Source organism: Anopheles nili, chromosome 2, assembly GCF_943737925.1.
Source record: "Anopheles nili chromosome 2, idAnoNiliSN_F5_01, whole genome shotgun sequence".
Taxonomy (NCBI): Eukaryota; Metazoa; Arthropoda; class Insecta; order Diptera; family Culicidae; genus Anopheles; species Anopheles nili.
In genome coordinates, this window is record NC_071291.1 from 27,146,473 (window position 1) to 27,164,110 (window position 17,638).

Here is a 17,638-nt window from a genome sequence, read left to right on the forward strand (position 1 = left end):
ACTAAAACGTCAAGGGACTTCAAGAAAAAGGGCCATTTAATGGCGCATCGCCATCGATCGATAGACAGTCGTTACAATTTTGTCGTGTGCATTTTGACGGCCTGCCATACGCTAATAAAAACCAAACCCAACGCCGCTTTTCCTTGTTTACCGGGGGGGTCAAACGCCACGGCAACAATTGGACCCGGATTGGAAGAGTTTTCCACCGCTCACTTTTACTTCTGTGTGGCTTGTTTTTTTTTTTGTTGCTTTCAGTTATTTCGGGACTCCCAATCGGTGAAACCCCCGTAAAACACGTAGCATTGTCCCGTTTCCCGTGTCTCGTACGATCATTTGCCTTGCCTCAGGATGGTACAACGGAAGAGGACAACGGATAGGCGAAGAAGGAGTTTTAGTTTTATTTTCAACCACCAGCGTCGCCACCTCACACACGCAATCAACAACCACGGCGAGAAGGAGAACCACAATCGATGTGACACTCGCAACGCCGAAAGAAAAGTGACTCACTCGACCCCCCCCCCCCCCTCTGTGTCGCTTACCCTGCCATCATCCACCCTTTTCCTCCACCCGCCAAAAAGCACCTCCTATCCATTGGCCGCGCGATAATGGAGGCGGCGATGGTGGCCACCCTATTTATAGCGCCAGATGATGCCGCGGATGGTGACGATCACACGAGAAGACGCCACTTCGACAGCAGCGAAGGGAACAAAAAAGGGCACAACACGCAAACGCCGCATTGTCCGCACCGTCATGTGCTTTACCACCTCGCATTGCGCTCTGTGAAGGAAGCGTAGAAAATCGTACCCTCGTAGGGCTAGCAGTACGGGAAGAAAGACGATCCTTATCGTCGCGAAACCTTGACTTCCCCGTGACGCATATTGGTGGGGAGAGGTGTAGTGTCTTCACGACGATGTAAACACAGTTTCCTAGCCTCGAGAGCTTGCAAAGGGTGAATCGAATATTATGTAAAAAAAAGCACTAACTCGGACACCAAAGCGGGCATCGAAAAAGAAGGCCATCAAACGAACGAAAGCAATCAAGAAACGTCACCAAATATTGTAACCGGAACTCGTAATAGGTTGCATCCACCGTGGCAGCGGTCAGTAAACGAAGCGAAACCCCCCCCTAAGCGACCAGCTTGAAGGAGATTCTTATTAGCACCAGGGTGGGTGAGAGATCGATGGGTTTTTCTTCGTTTTATTTTATTTTTTTTGCTCGTGTCTCTCGTACATAAACTTTGCAGCAATCGCAATCACCCCGAGCACCCCGTTATCGTAAGTGCGTGAAAACTACCCCCCCGTGCTGAGATTATCGACCGCACTCGTGTTGCCTCTGGGCGCCATTTTGACGCCACCATGGCACTTCCAATTGAAGGCGTCAACACGCGCTCGATACACATGCCCAGGGTGGGAGGGATGAAATGGCGTCAAAATTTTGCCCTCCCTCTTGCTGGTCATTTTAAGGGTTGGCCTTGGTGGGGCTGACCGATAACGATAAGCGTGAGATGATGCAGTGAGGAAACCAGCGCAAGGAATGGAGGAAAATCCACCCAAAAATTCCACCCCGCGACTCTCAGATCGTCGGTGCAAAAAGATTGATTTGTCTCGCACGAAGGGGGTTCGAAGGGGTGTGCTGAGGGTTCGAGGGCTCAACCCTATCCGTTACGTCACGAACTCAATCAGGGCCAATTACGGTAAACGATCCACGGCTGCAAAACGGCGACACCACATTGCACACCACGTCGGTGGTGGGTTGAGGTTTTTTTCTTCTTTTTTTGTGTTGGTGAGCGTACCCCAGCTCGCACACCCACAGTCAACGTAGCGTTGGAGGCCTCGTCGGTAAGCAGCAGTAGCGCATCTGATCAACGCCACGCGATCGTACGAATGAAAAACCCCGCGTGTGGTAGAACTCGGAATGCTGGGAAAATGGCTGGCAAAACTTCAAATAATATAACGGATGGGGAACTGCCGACAACGTCCTACCTGCCACTTGGGGAAGAGCAACAAAAACAACCCCCTCGAAGGGCCGTTTTTCCAATGCCATTTCGGTTCGGTCCCCGAAGGACATGCGAACGTGACAAGCACTCCTACTTGGCTCATCGCACCGTCCCTGCGCCAACGAAACCCCTTTTGCAAGGCTGCGGTTGAACGCTAATTTGTAGCATCAATTGACGGGTCGACATGGTCGGCCTGTGGCGTGGTGCAGGGAGTGAGGAAGACGCGGACGAGAACGCATGTGACCAAATAAACAGCCGAACAAACAAACGTGCGCACGAAAACCTGTGATCAACTGGTGAACTGGTTTCGCGCTGTTGCCACAAATGCCGTGTAGGACGAGGTGGTGATGGAGGTACCGTGAAGGGTGGGGAATCTTCCCTTAGCCACCACCCTGGGGGTGGAGACGCCATATGCTTTTTTTTCTCCTGTTCCGTGGTCACCCGTTACACAATATCGCGCTTTCCGCATTTAGCTGATAAATTCGTTCCGCTGCGACACGCGTAAACATGGGCCGGTGTTAGTGATAGTGAATGTGATTACATCTGCTCCCGTGGTGGGGTGCCCAAAACCTCAAAAAATCATTTGGGACGCAAGGTACCGTCGCCTCGTCGAGGTTAAATCTCACCCTCTACCCCCACGAAATCGTATCAAGCCGTGGCTTACATTTAATTGAACCGCTCCGGTGCGCCATTTTGCTGTTTTAAGATTAGCGACCGCAAATGGGAAATGAAAAATGGAAAAAAGCGATCCAACCCAACCACTCCCGTGTACCATGAACATAATTGTTTTGCTAGCAAATTAGCCCGGGTCCGAGAGCACCGCGTGTTGTTTACCGTCTACTACGATCTACTCGATCTCTCACTCACTCTCTCTTCGCTATCTGTCAATCGTCCCATATGCGTGCCAGTTTGACAGCTGAGCGTACGCGTCCCGTCCCGTTTATGTGGCGCTGCTCATGTTCCAATTGTTGACGCACGTTTTTCCACCCTTTCAAAAGCGACGCCACTTGCTTCATTTTCTTCCTGTCCTACCAAAAAAACTGTGCGCTCGGGCGCGCTATCTGCCATATTTTCCCATGCGCGCTGTTATTTGGTGGGCGTGAGGAATCAATCAAGGACGCACGATAAACAAACCACCCCCAAGCGTGGTTACGCAGAATGATATAAAGCAAACAAACGAATAAAAAACCGCGCAAGAGAGAGAGAGAGAGAAAACGCACCGATCCATTGCAAAAAGCGGGGCATCGCAACGAAAATGAGGACAACCGGAACCGGGATCGGTGGGCACGTTGGTAAAACAATAGCCTATCTCGTTCAAGCTCTCTCGCTCACGCGCATGATCACATTATCTATCTCTCTCTCTCTCTCCCTATGTGGGTGTTTGGTGGCCTTGCGTAGATTGCAAACGATCGCTGTCATTAGCGTCGGTTAGCGCCGAGAATGCGACTCCTCTGGACGTCGATACAACTGATTGAGAAGCAGGCTAGCGATATCACATGGCGTCGAAAAGGGGGTGATTGAGGGAGGAAGGGGTGGAAGAGGGGGAGCTCCGTGAGATTGGTCATGGGTGGAGCCGCCAGTGTCGACAACAGTAGGCCGGCTTCAATCAGATAACAAACCGCAACCACGAGGGGGGCGCACATTCTCGTTGCGGTCACGCGATTTGAGAGACCTCTCTAATCGCCACTTGTCCCGGGTTAAACCAAAAAAAAAACCCGTCATGTGCGCGCGAGTACATTAAAAGCTACAATTTTCACTCCAATAGCGAGCGAATGGCTCTGCATAATGGTTGGATGAATGAGCGTGACTAAAAACCGAGCCGTGTGACTGCTGGGGCGATGAAAAGTGAGTGGCGCCAAAATATGGCTCGGCATAACGTGTAACCGTCGACGACACGTGCCAGAGAGGTGAATGATGTGTGTGTGTGGGTGGTTCACGTAAAACAATGACAAAACACAGACGCCAACGTCTATGTTTAGCGTTTGAAGGGTAGATTAAAAGAATCGGAACCAAACATTCCCGGGAGCTTAGATGACTCATGCACAGGATGCACTTTTTGTGATGCCACAATTTGGCAAAAAAAACATTAAACCCCCCTCAACGGTGAGCCAAATGGGAACACTCAAGAAGCACGACGACAACAGCTCAATTTTCCGACGGAATGTCAGCCATTTTGCAAACTGACACCCATTACTATGCGGAACGCGTCGCTTGTCATTAGCCGTCGTTAAATATCGTTAATGAAAATTGTAAAATAACTCATCCACACCCTTAACAGGTGCACGCTTGCGCATAATCAAGTGAGCAAAATATACCCGATCTCTTCAGCAGGCATTCCGTTAAAGAGGATGAAGATCACAGGGGTGGCAACAACCCCCTCCCTAAGAAGAATGTCCGGCATGTGAAAGATCGAGCGATTAATTTGCATCTGCATGGGCACCTGCTTGATCGCGATCGCCGGGAGCCCATTTCTGGGTTGATTGCATCCGTCCAGCTCTGACTTCCAATCGGGACACCAACTGCTAACATCTGACCCACTGCCTCTGCTCCCATTTGCCACCATTTTATCCACTGATCGTGCGTATACTTCTTGCTGGCTTGGTTTTCTTTCGAAATGCGTTTCCTTGAAGCCTATGCAACCGGGTTTAGGTTCATTTGCATACGGACTTGTTCGGTTTGAACCGTTCGCGAACAAGTGAACGCCAGTTGGGAATGCCTGTTAACACCTACTTGACGACGCCACACTCCTACTTCGGGCCCGTCTATACGCTCCAGGCCGCTTCGTCAATTCTAACCCCAATTAGATGATTCGCCAGACGCATAGCGTACCTCTCGAAGACGTCTCGAAGCAGATTCCAAGCCGGCAGGTCGGTCGCGTTCTCTGCTAATCATAAACGCAAGAACTGCTCAAACTCTCAGAGGAAAAACCCCATTCTGCAGCGCAATATGGCGAGCAGACGTTCTGCCGCGGACGATGCACGATTGGAATGCAAAAATCCCATCCCAAGCAGCCATGTTTTGCATGTGCAGGACGCGAAAATGTTGCATTTTCTTGTTTGTTTGCAGTCGTTCGTTGTGTTTTGCCGCGACCTCAAGAAGGGCCTGGCGTGTCTCGAAAAGCCGTTGTTGCTTTCGTGTTGTGCAAACGGTATACAATGGGTGCACGCTCTAATGCCGGAGCCGGAGAGTGTACAAACATTCCATTAACCGTCTGCCACCGTCGGCTCTTGGAAGGTGTGTTTGAACTTGAAACGGCTTTTCCGCATAAAATGGCGCTCGAGAGTTCGGCAACAAACTGCCGTTTGCTCGTTGTTTTACACTAACAGTAGTAGGCCATGGCGATGGTTACGCAACAGATTGACAGACTGTTGACAGATCGCACGAAACGCACGTACATTATCTGAGGTTAACTTTCGCTCGTTGAAAATCTAACACCCCGTGGGAGCAGAGCCTTCGTGTCTTCGTGGGCTATTCCAAACAAAACAAGCAGTTCGCACACACCCACTTCCGGCCCGTTCTCACCCGTTAGTCACCCAACACACCATTACCTCTGCAAACTTCTAAACCCGTCAGAAGGGGGCTCGGAATCGAGGGCACCATGATAATACCTCCGATAACGTGCAGCATTCAACACACACACACACACACACACGCACGCACGTTTTCTCACCCAGACACACACTCGAGGTGGGGACGGGGGAGAAGAAGGTGAACCCCAAAGGCAAAAGAGGCATTACAAAATGTTGCGAACTCGCGCGGGGTTGCTCACGTAAGTACGTGCGAATGAATACACACGCCGGGGCGAGTGCATAGACGAAACCAACCAAACGTTGCCAAGAATAGTTTGCCGAAGGTCGGACGAAGGGAGAAAAAAACACGCGAGATGTGATGGTCTGGTGAGGGAGGGATGGCTTTGGTAAGCAACAGCAAACATCATTGACCAGCATCATCGTCGAAGGGGCGGCTTTTTGTTGTTGCTGTTGTTGTTGGTGTTGTTACAGCAAGCCCTAGTCGCGGGAGGTTCGAAGGGAGGTCGAGAATGCAAATCATTCGACCGGTTTGAAACGCGCGAGGTTTTCACCGTTCGTCATCGAACTCGAAGGACGAAAGACGTCCTCCTCTCCCTCTCCACCCGCAGGGGTTTGCACGGGTGGGTGGTAGGGCTTGGTACATGTGATCTAATTACCGAATCACGATGCCATTTTGTGTGTTTCGGTTGCGCTCTCCGCTGCTTTTGGCTTTGGCTGCAACCGTACACTAATGCAGCGACGCACGATCGTTCTCAATGTCTCTCTCTCTCTTTCTCAATCTCGCTCGCTCACTCTCGCTATCAACCGGTATATCGTAACGGCGTCTGTGTGCATATATGGGCACCCTCCTTCAGATCGATCGACCGATCGTCCAGAAAAAGGGCTGAGCGAATAACAAACCAAACCGTGAGATCAACTCACTGGAATTTCCCAGCCCAAGTGCACAACCTGCTGTTCATGGGGAGAAAAAAACCCAACCCATTAGAGGCAGGTGAACTAGCCGCCATAGCAGGGAGAGCTAGTGCTCCACGAGGCATTGTACACGCGTTGGTGCATTGCACACTCTTTCCAGACCCACGATCACTCTCACTGTGGCCCCAATAAACAGGCGAGCGTTTCCAGCAACCGGCACACGCACAACCACATGGGGGGAGTAACATAATCGCCGCAAAATGCGTTATACAATCCCGGCGGCACTCAGCTCTTGGGGGGATGGAGCTCACAAGCTCCAACCATGGCCGCGAGTGACCCGTTGCCATGACAACCGACAGTGCACCGTCTATCGAGACGCGTTGCAAGTGTGTTGGTTCACGTGTCTCGACGTTGATGTCCCCCCATTGCGCCCCAACCCCTATAAAAACCACCCCTCCCCCCGCCTTCACTCCTTCCACCCCCACCCAAACACACAGAAACGCTCTCGGCGAATGCTGCAATGTGCGCAGGGCGCGAAAGAAAGCAAAAGCGCGCTCACAAGCTACAAGCTCTCGCGTTGCTGCAGAGGATGGATGCTGCTGGCCATGGGTGTGCGTGTGTGTATGCGAGTGTGTGCAGCAACAGGAGCACGCGATCACGCCAAAACCCCACGGGGAGCTTTCTCCTCGAGAGAGCTGCTCAGGAGGCGTCCGGAAACCGAAAACAAAAAAAAAGAACAGTGCGCTATTTCGTCGTGTCAGCTTCCGCGGCAGGAGTAGTTTTGCCTTGACTTTATGGCGCTCTTTGGCTCTCCCGTCTGGTCACTTGCTAGCGAGAAATGTTTTGCGTGTGGCGCAGAACCGTGTACGGCGACGTGTCCTGCTTGCGGAGACTCGTGTTGTTTTTCTTCCTTTTGGTAAACAAAAGCATCCAACCGTCACTATGACGCTTGTGGGGTGGGGCGCCCATTTTCCTTGCAGTCTTCTTATCAGCCAACTAATGTGCGCGTGTGTTTGTGCCGAGTGAGAGAGAGAGAGCCAGAGAGAGATGGAGAGCAAAAGAAAGAGAGTATGCGTCATTTACAAACACGCCACACAGGCCAGAGCGTGTTGTAACGTAACACCTGATTGGGGATAGCTTAGCTAATTGATAAGCCACGACGCGACGCAAACGTTGAAAAATAGAGCGAGCGAGAGAGAGAGAGAGAACGAGAGAATGAAAGACACGTTCAAAACAGTTTTTCCGCGCCGGCGACAAACGCGTACATCCATAGCGCGGACGTGGCAGCGGGTTTTCGAGGAAATAAAAATAAAAGTAACGCAATCAAACCGGCCGCTCGAAAAAGGAGCAGCGGCTCGTGTGTGTGTGTGTGTTCGATGGCCAAAAATGGATTTGCCGGCCTAAATACCAACCACTGGCTCTCGGTTGGCTCTAACTTCTCTTCTGCCCTGTGTGAAGAAACATCCCTCCCTCTACAGCCTGCTTGACTCCCATCCCCCACACCTGCTCCACAATAGGGGAGTGAGATCTAGCTTCTTGCGTTGGTTCTTGACAGTGACACGATCGGCGATCTTCGACGCCTTTTGGAAAGCCAGCGAGTCGTCCAGAAGTTGGCTTCGACAACGTTTCCGCTTTGGGTGTGTTGTTTCTGTTCGAGCGAATCATAGAAAGGTCGCGTTCAACCCCTTCCCCAGCGGATTTTTGCGAAGAATAGAAATAAAAAAAAGCAACCAGCGAAAAGCATCCAGCGAAGGCGGGTTTGCTTAATTTCCTAAATCGATTGGAAAATGAAGCACATTTCCACCAAATGCAAGCTATCATACGAGTACACACACAAACACACGCACGTGCACACGGTCGGCTGGCGAGATTTTGAGCCTTGTTTGCAGTGGCACACATTGTTCATTTTTTCTTTGCTGTTTTCTTCTGCACTTTTCTCAGCGTTGTGTGGTTCCTCCCCGTTTCGACTACCGCTTCTATTGTGAGCAAGTCACACATACACGCACACACACACACGTATGTTGAATGCACCATAGCGTCATTTAGCGGGTGTTTTTCACCACCCCACACCCGTGGGGTGTGAAGTTGCCACCTCCACCAGGGCGAAAGGGAAACGCGCAAACTATACCACTTGCACGTGAAACGGTAGCAAACTAGTATGTTCAGCAACATAGAGAGAGAGAGAGAGAAAGAGAGGGAGAGATGGAAAACCTTTAGGGGTGTATATTTGTTGCCACAGGATGTACCGGATGCGTGGGCGGTTCGTGGCCTATCCTAAGCATTAAACCGTCTAAAGGATCAGTCCACGGATCAGCTCCCAATGGCCGGAAGTTCGCAACATGTGCTGCAACTCACAATTGAAAGAAGAAGCGAGGCATTCGGTCGTCCTAAACATTAAGAAAGGTGTCCCCAAAAAAGGGGTTTTTAATTTCCTTAATTAGACGCCATAGTTTTGTTTTCCATTTCCTCCTAATTGATGCTACATTATTGCTTTTTCACCTGGTGTAGGTGGTAAACTTTACATGCCTTTTTTGTACACTACAGCACCCATTCGCCCGAGTGGTTGGGGATTTTTAATTCGACATGTTTCTATTTAATTCAATTCAGCTTTCTACTACTTTTGTCAGGTTACTTATCGCAATCGCGATCCACCATAGCAACAGGACGGGCCATCACACCATCCGATGACCATGGCCAGTTTGACACGCGGAATGGGAAGCGATGAAAAAGGGGTCTCTTCTCCCCTCCCCCCTTCTCACCCCTCGTGTCTCCTCAGTTCCCCCCAAAACACAGCCCAGTCCACGGGGACGACGATCGAACCGTGCAAATTTGTGTGCCAATTCTTCTTCGCGATGTCTTCGCGTCTAGTTCGCCTGCACACCCCCCAACCCCTCTTCTCTTCTCCATCCTCATCTTCCTCGCTCCTTTCCTCCCCCCCCCCCCTTGACCAACCGGCCAGCACGTACCCCCGTGCAAACGGGGTGAAGCTATTTTTAACCCCACGCCCTAACATGCTGCGCTGCTGCACATACCGCTCTCGATCGCTTGCTAATGGGCGGGATGGTCAAGGGGTACGTGGTGGGTGGGGGGGGGGGGAGAGGGAGGGAGTGGAGAGCGTTGCTGAAGGTGTTTTTCTTGTTGTTGCTGGTGTTGCTGCGAGCTGTTAAAACATCCCGCTCAGCGAGCAGGACGAAAATTTGGAATTATTAATTACCCCCGTGACGGAATTGTTAATTCTGTATCCATGCATGGACCTCGTGTGGCTTGTGTGTGTGTGTGTTTCAATATAGAAGAAAAGGAAACCCCCCGATAATGCGCCCTGGAACACCCATAAGCCGGTCGATTAGACACGGAATTAAATACACCCATTCGGGGCGGGAAATGGATATATTTTCGTTTTAATTTTGCAACAAAAAAACGTCACTCCTTTCTGTTTTGTAAACACTCGATTTGAAGTTTAAATTTTTCCAAGAAAATGCCCCTCCCTCACCTACCGATTTTCCACCAAAAAAGAACCTTGTTCCCAAATGACGGAGGTTAAAGTGAGTCAACGGCGTCAAACCCGCGGCTGGACTTAATTAATTATCTAATTAATGCCGGCTAGCCGGTTTCCCGTTCCACCGAGTGCGCGGGAGGAGTGTTTGGAGGCTGGCAGTTTTTTTTATCTTCGCTCTCTCAGCTAGCTTCTTCTTCATCTAACATTCCCAGCATGAGGTGAATCGTGGCCACCGCGTTCGAATGGTAAAGCCGGCGGCAAGAACCATCGCCGGTACGCATCAACGACCGATGCAACATAAATCAATCAGCACCAGGGCGACACACCTGACCTGATCGTCTGCTGCCTGAAGCCAGTCGCGAAACCGTGCAGCGAAAAAAAAAAAGAAAAATAATCAAACAAACCACGCGAACCTGCACGAGGAAGTATGATTTAATTTAAACCAGCGTGCTTGCTTTTTGCCATCAGCCAAAAGGAAAAAAAATGGAGAAAAAACGCGAAAACCAGTACGCATCCCTCAGAAGGGGGCCCACCACCACCAACACCAGTGGGAATGTGAAATATTGGGAAGCATTTGGCGAAAATATGTCACCCGCAGGTGACGTCGAAATTTTGGGGTGTCACAGTGGGAGGGTTTGGGAGAGAGAAAAACAAGATGCATAAAACAGCAACAAAAAAGCACGATCGTGGTAAAATAAATGCGAGATCAGAGAAAACATCACCACATATGCTGCTGGGGTGCTGCCGGCGCAGAGGTGCTAAAAATAAACCGAAATAATTAGCCCAACACACCGGGGGATGACCCACGATCGATATGGGCAATGGTGGGTTTGTTTGATTTTTCTTTTTTGATTTGGCGATCGAAAAAGATGATCAACGGCCGATAGGGAGTTGGTCACGCACCATTAAGCTAAACTCAATTTTGTGCCTCATAAAAACCGGAGGTGAGCCGGTTCCACGACGATGGTGAAATGTTAAATAGAGATAATTTAATTACCCCCATGAACATATGAAGGTATGGGGCCATTAGTTTGACCGAAATCTCACCCAAAGGACAATGGAAGAAAAAGGGACCTTCTATTCACAAAAGCATTAAAAAAAGAACGCAAGAAATCGAACGGGCATGAGAGTGCATTTGGCATAAAATGTGCTGCTGCATGGCGCCATTTAGCAATTGCGTTGTTTAGAAAATAGCGAATGCAGGCAACAACAAAAGAAAAACACAACAAAAGGCCGCCGAATCTTCCCGATTTGGGCCGGTTTCGCTGATAACCAACGGAATGCCACTGTAATTCGGCGCTGCTACCTTTTTGCGACTTTTTTGCTCCACCCAAGAAAAACCGATGGCGTCGAACCGCGTGATAAGAAAAAGTTTGGCAACAGGTTACGTAACATGTGGGTCCCTATCGAGCCCGATAGGAACACGGAGGGCACCCGAAAAACCTTGACTGCAGAGAGAAAGATTACACCTTGCAGAAAAAAATCAGAAGAAAAAAAAAAGACCGATGCATATGAGAGAGCTTCATTACTTTTTGTTTTCCATGCCCTCTCCCCGCACCACAAGGCGACGGGAAGGTGGTGGAGAGCACGCGTGCTTCCCTCGGCCACATCACCGCAGGACCGAGCCACGCCACGACCATGGCGTCGACCAAACAAAACTCCACAAAAGAAAAACCGTGTGTTTAACCGCACCAAAGGAATGCCTTTATCACGCACCACTGGGTGGGATAATCCGCGCCGGCGTGGCCACCGACGCAACAGTAGCACCCAAAACATTCGCAGTTTCCAACAAGCGCAAAAAGAAACGCATCCCGTACGCGAACGAAACGGAACCAAAACGCGCAATCATTCGAGCGCGTTTATAAACAAACAATATGTCAGTCGGCAGCGCACCAACCGGGGAGTGAGCGAGCGAGAGAGAGAGAGAAAGCATGTAACCCGGATAGAACGAACGATAGCTGCAAAATCGCGCCTGACCAAACCCGGCCGGTTTATTGTTGTGCCAGAGGCGCCTCCAACCCACCCCCATCCCATCCTCCCTCCCCCAGCCAGCCAAGACACCCCATCGTCCAAAAAATGGCGTCTTCGTCGAGCGAATCATTTATTCCATCGCGACCGGAGCGCAGAAGCATCGCATTCAATTGATGCCGATGCCTTTTTAACTCGCGCACCGCGTAACCTTCGGCAGCGTGTGTGTGTGTGTGTGTGTGTGTGTGTGTGTGTGTGGCTGTGGCACACATTTTACGCAGCACCATATCTGATAAGCCTGTCCGGGGCAACGAGACGACGAAGGCCAAGATGGTACACCAGCGGTTGCAGTTGCGCAGTTCAAGGAGAGCGAAAAAAAATCACCCCTAGCCATCTCACGCGCGCGCAAGGTGGTCTCCTTTTCGCGTTCTAACGCGGTTTAGCTAGATTTATGTGTGTGTGTGTGTGTTTGGCTTATCGATGCCACGTTGGTTCGAGATGTGCCACCTCCCAGAGCATTTTTCAACATCATCCGGAGCTGACGCTTGCTTTACATATGGGACCACTTGCTTTTTTTTTCTTCACAATTTACACACCTACAAAAGAGGCAATTAACCTTTGAGTGAGGTTTTCCACCGAGCTTAATCACCCCACGTACAGAGGGCAGCACCGGGGGCAACACGATAATGCGATCAACCCAGAACCATTATCTAGACGGCGGCGAGAAGCGCGACATCGGAATGGAAAACTAAACCACGTGGTCGCCGTCACGTGGAACAACCATTCAAAATGTATGCTGCCAAGTTCTCGGAGGTCTCACGGGCTTTAAGCCGACGCGAACGCGAAAACCGGAAAGGGAAAGCATCAACCCAAACATGCGTGATGGAGAATGCGATGGAACGGGTCGTTGTAATGGCCCTAAGGGGGAATAATGGATGTGATCATATGACGAGAGCGGGCCTCTCGGTGACGGTGTTGATGCCGATAATGATGTGGCAGATAAGAGTGAGCCGAAACCGAGTGGTAGAGGGACCGGAGAAGGCAGAACGCCACAACACGATTGTAAACCACGGGAAGTTAGATAAAGTGAAGAATTGCAGGAAGCGTTAAATTAACGCACTGGACGCAGCTGGACCGCGGGGAATGGTTGATGGACGGGAAAAGGGATGGAAAGCGAAACGGAGAGGTGGCGGCTCGTTACGCGTTTTTTTTTCTCCGTGTAATGGCGCTTTTGTTGACCCTTCGCACCGGGCGCAAGGGTCAAGGGATGGGATGGCTTTCTTCCGGCTTTCCGAGCGCTGGGAAAGGACACGGAAGAGTGATGCCGCCAATCAGAAGGTCCTGCGGGTTCGTACCCTTCGATTTCGGGGGTTTCCTTTCTGAAGCTTTCTTTTCTTTTAGAAGGTGCCGCACTAATCGGAAGCATTTTGAAGTCGAAAACCGGATGTTACCCTAAATGTGCTAGATTAACTCAACATGGTTTAGGTTTGGGGGATTATTAAGATTGACAAAAACAAACAAAAAAGGGAACCATTAGCTAACTGCCGTATAACGTGGCATCTCTGTACGATTCTCACGTAACTTCACCTCGCGCAGAAATTAATTACGACTTCCGAGAGGTTTTTCTTCATTTTTCTGCCCTATCGACCGGAAAGCCGGGGGCTCGCGGTTACGACACCAGATCGAGATCAATATACCTGCAAAAGAAGAGCTCCAGAACGGGTCGAAACCCCGTTCGACAGCTCTGTAGCAATCTCGTTTTAGTCGTATCCCATACGTTCACGTCACACACGTCCGTCCTCTTATGCGAGAACCACCCCGAGGGCTAACGTTCATAAAAAAGCGCCACCATTTGCAACTCGATCTGGTATCCTAAACCCACCACACGTGCGGGCGGAAAACGCAACACATGCAAATGGGACGACCAGAGACAACGTGGTGGTGGGGGGGGGGATGCTTTTTGAGTGCAGGAAAGTGCATCAGCCCATTGCATCATGCCGATTCGAGTGACCGACGAGCTGACGCATGTGTTGGGTTGGCCGGAAAATGCCACCCCACCGAAGGGTGCCGTTTTGGATGAAATGCAGCCTCGCGAACGGAAGACGCCTGCCAAGATGGTTTGCACCTGGTGAGTCATTCGGCATTTGGCGCATTTGTGCTTTTGGGTGCATAAAAAAGGGCCTCCGCTAACCCTTCGGAGGATGTATAGAAATAGATCACTACCGAGAGACACTATCGGTTTGACAGACGTCAAAGGTTGAGGTTGGATGTCGAGGGAAAATGTTCCACCACCCCCACGATTAGACGATGAAAGCGAAAGAGAGAGAGAGAGAGAGAGAGAGAGAGAGAGAGAGAGAAGGAGCGAGTTCATAGGAAGATAGTGCGAAATAGATCCTGGACCCGGTCTTCCTGTGCAGGTTACGCATCTTCACGTAACTTTTTTCTCTGTCGCTCCGGTAGCGTGCGTGCCGGTGACGTACAATCCATTATAACTATTAAAATAGACCACCGCGTCGTTTGGTAGAAAGGCACGCAAGTTAACACGCTCTATGCTCGCGAGCAAACACGAGCTACCCAAGAGCTTCCAGGAGTGGCCTAACTTTCCCGAGTTTCCCGGTTGAAGAACAGAAACCTTCTTTCCGGTTCGGTTTCGGGGCTTTCGTGGACAATCAATTATTCACCCAGGCTTTGTTAACCGGCGGCAGAGGGGTACATCCTTCTCGGTCGGTGGAACGAGGAGAGGGGAGAGGGGGAGCACTTCCCTTCGGCACCACCGCACTACCGCACAGGGCATCTTAATTCACGTTCATAAATATTCAATCGTGTGTCATCGCGAACCAACCAAGCGTTCGTCACGCCGGAACAGTTTCTCCGGAGCTGGTGGCCGCAGTAATTTCCCATCAACGGACAAGACCACATGCGTGTGTGTGTATGTAGGGGATAGCATTCGATTTTAGACGTTCAATCATCACCATAACGTGACTGTGAAGAAGCAAACCGAACCGAGATAGAGAGAGAGAGAGAGGTTAGAATTTTTGCTGCAACCCGACCACACGGTACACCGTCCAGGGCGGGGTCCGTTGCTTTTTGTGGGACCTCCGGATCCAAAAACCGGGAAAGCACAAGTTCATTCACTCGGTTGCAGTTGGCTGCCGGCAGGATTGTAGGGGCTGGCGGGCACCGGGCTATAAATATGGGCGGCTAATTGCTAGATTCGTTTCCGCGCATCCGAGTGCAATATAAAATGCTGAAGATGCTCGACCACCGGTTTCGGTTGCTTGAAAGCGTTCGAACGGAGCCTTACACCACCCTCTTTCTCGGGACGGTAAAACGGTTACTTTTTGTTGTCCGGGAATTCGAAACACTCGCACGCGTTTCTTCCCGAACGGTCGGCGCCAATTGGCGCTGAGTTTGGCGCTGTCAGTCGGTAAACGTCAAAAGCCAAAACGCCAACAAAGTGTTCGTCGCTCGATGGCACGTCGATACCGCGTCAAATGGAGCCGGTTGCCGTTATCAACCGAAACAGCACGTTACACTAATCGTAGTACGCGTTGCGCCTTGCAACCAATTCGATTTCCCTGCCGTCACGATCACGGTGGTTTGTTTGCATTGTTTTTTGTTTACTCGCTCTCATCACACGCGCGCTGACGTTGCGCGAAACACGAGGAAATGTCAAATGCTTGCATTCGACGCGATTACACGACTTTTCGTCATACCATAACATCGGCAGCAGCAGCAGACACACAATCGGGATGATAATTCCATCAACAAAAAGGATGGCCTTTTATAGGGGTGGGTTTGAGCTCACACGCACACGATGGAGCACACCAGCGACCATGTGGTCCGCGCGCAAGAGGAGCGTGACGTAAGGTGCGTCCCGGAAAGTAAAAAAAAAAGCTTTCACCCACTAGAATGCCCCCCCCCATAGCAAAGGACGAAAGAGAACGCACTTTTGAAAATTGCAGCAGCCAAAAAAAATGTTGGGAAGGGAATTAAAATGACGCGATGCGTGTGTTTGCGTGCTCGCATTTCTTACCTACCGTTCGTTCGTGGGAGGACACCACCTTTAGTTTCTAAGCCGAAATAACGCCCAAACCGTGTTTTTTTTTATTTGTTGCACCACGGTAACGAAGCGAGGGAAGGCAGATTAAAACTAGCCCATTCTAAGCGGATGTTGTTATAATTCGTATTTTTTTTCATGAAGCTTGCTACCGTGCCACCTCACTACTCGCACTTTCACGCAAATTCGTCTCACACCACGCACCTGTAACCGTTGGGCCAACCGAGAAGGCACCGATTACGGCAATGAAGCCAACACTGGGTGCGGACCGCCGGTGCTGACCGAACACGCGTGATTCGATGACCAGAAAGAGAGCGAGAGCGAGTGAGAGAGAAAGAGAGAGAGAGTGAGAAGGCAATCACAAGTACGAGCTGGGTATGCAAGGGAGACGGGCTTGCACCGACAAAAAAAAACAGCAACAACACGCACACACACTGACCGGTGGGGGCACCGTTTTCTTCCTAGTCGCCCTTGCACCACCTCTCTCCCCCCCCCCTCCGCCAATAGTTTGATCGTACTAACCGGCTTGGCCACCTAACGAGGCCACACGGCGTGTGTCTGTTTGGGGCGGAATCAAATCGGTGCCGGTCACATCACGAGGCCCTCCTGTGACTCGCTGGCGCGTTGGAAGAGGGGGAGGGGGAGTGGGGGAGTAGGTCGCCTCAATGGCCACATCATGTGTGCGCGCTCCCCTAAGTGGTGGTGTGTGCGTGCCGCCAACGAGCACGCACAATAAATGAAGCAACAAAAAAACACCCCAGACCAAACTAGCCAGCCTCAGGCGCACTAGACACCAAATCGCCACCCCTTTTGGGTGGGTCGGAGTGGGGGGGGGATAAGGGAAGCCCACAACCCTCAAGGCAACCCCTCCCCACCCCTCGAACGCCCAATGCTTGATGGGTTCGATCGTCGAGAAGGAGAAAATCACGAGCTCGAGGATCGATTCTCTCCACTTGACGCCAGGCACCGGGTTGCCAAATTGGGGTTGCCGCAAAGATAACGTTTGACGCCCCAGAAATAGAAAGAGAGAGCGAGAGAAAACGAGAGAGCGAGAGAAAGAGAGAGTGAGAGCAAGACAAATGAGCCCCGTAGCCAGCGCATTGGTGACTTCTCGATTGAGTGTTGTTGCAGCAACGACAACGACAACAACAACAACAGCAACAACAACAAACATCCCAAATTCCACCACCAATCGAGGATCTATCGTGTGTCAAAGCATCAGAGGCGCGTTTATACTTCCAACGGGTTGCGCGTGTCATACCACCGCGAGAGGCTGGGCTAAATTTTTCATGTACCAAAATAACACCACACACCGTGGCAACCGAACGGATCACCCCCCCCCCCCTCCCCTTCCCCTCCACCACTTCCTTCTCCTGGGAATCGCGGAACCGACGCGGTTTATGTTTTATCGCAGCGTGGAAGGTTCTCGCGCGTTTGAACGATACCAAAGGGGGGTCGTCATGTGCACGCGTTTCGGTACGCACACACGCAAACACGAGACGGTTTCCCAACGAACGCGAGGCGAGATAGCAGCGAGCGTGTTGCCTTGGCGTACCGCTCGAGAAGCGGCTTCGAATCGGTTGGCAACATTATGCTGCACCAACCGTTTGGTACCGTTTGCAAAAAAAAAACAGCGCTATTGTGGCATACGGGCCAATGTAGGGCCACTGCTGCCC